Raw genomic sequence first — 1451 nt, forward strand, 5'->3', positions numbered from 1 at the left:
GGGTTGGGATGATGACATGCAATAATACCTCCAAAAATGTACGTGGCTTGTTACATGTGGCCCCCAAGATTCCTGTATTTCTCCCAACTTCAAGATGCCCCTGAGACCTAATTTCTGAATGAAAGTGCAGAATGCTGGCCGCCTCCACGTGGCCGCTTCTTAAACAAGGCTAGCTGTTAAAATGTTAGTGGCTAAAAATCCGTGCCAATTTTTTGCATGGCTGTAAAGTATGTGACTTAAGGTTTAATTAATCAGACTCCTCACCCCCATTGTTGTTGCTGGTATTAGTTGCCGCCGACTCAATTTTGACTCATGGTGACCCTTTGTGTTACAGAATAGACCTGCACGTAGGGTTTCCTTGGCTGTAATCTTTACGGAGGCAGAGGCAGATCACTCGGTCTTTCTCTCCCATAGGACTCAAGTAAATGATTTTCATTTTGGCTGTTAAAAAAAAAGGGCAAGGGGACAGCTGTAAACATTTTCCCAAAGTTGGTCCAAATATAAAAACGTGCCTAGTCAGACACCCATTTTACATCTGAGAGAGCAGAGGCCCAGACAGGCTGGGAGAATGTTCCAAGGTTGCACAAAGAGCGTAGTTGCTGAGCCAGTAAAGCCCTGTTTTGTTTTGTTTTTTCTTCTCATCTCACTTGGCTTGGGTTCTCCTGCAGAAGTTTCAGCAGTACCATTGACGGCCATAGTTCATGGGGAGGTGCTTCAACCACCTTGCTGTAGTGTGGGCTCCCCCAAAAGCAGATCTGGAGGTGAATATTGAGGTGTAAGTCATTGAGCTGGGAGGTGACCCCAGAGAGCACTGTGAGGGAGGAGGAAGTGAGACTGGGAAGGGAAGACAACAGTTAAGGGCTGGTTAACGAGCAGGTTAGTGCTTTGGGTAACTGGCACTTGGTCCCTCTGGGGTCCCTTTAGAGACCATGTAGCACACGCCTCAGAATTGACTTCCTGAGGGCATGAGGAAGCTGGGTAGTTGTCCTCCAACTACCTTGGAGTTGTCTTCCAACACTTGCCCTTTACTGGTGAGAACTGCACCTGGGCTGTTGGCTCTTTGGATGTCCAGTGGCCCTGTCCAAGGACCAAGCCTGCTTACTTCCGACCCCCGGCTGGGGAATGCTCTAGGGATATATGTAGCAGAGGTTGCCTGCAGTGGAGCTCTGGACTGGGGCACTGGCAGCGTCTGCCTCACATCCGGGTAAGTGCCATTACTTCTCAGGGCCCTTGGATTGCTCAGAGCTGTCCTCCTCCTCCCCTTGGATGAGCAGTGTTGTTGTGACATGTTCAGAGGGCCCCAGTGGGATCCAACTTGGTAAGAACATGGTCTGCCTACAATCAGCCCCAGTGTGCACTACCCCCTGCCCAGGGCTGGCTGACTCCAGTGAACTGGAGGACCACCTTAGAGACCCCAGCTGAAGAAAGGAAAGTACACAGTGCTTTAGTGG

Source organism: Trichechus manatus, unplaced genomic scaffold, assembly GCF_000243295.1.
Source record: "Trichechus manatus latirostris isolate Lorelei unplaced genomic scaffold, TriManLat1.0 scaffold00113, whole genome shotgun sequence".
Classification (NCBI taxonomy): domain Eukaryota; kingdom Metazoa; phylum Chordata; class Mammalia; order Sirenia; family Trichechidae; genus Trichechus; species Trichechus manatus.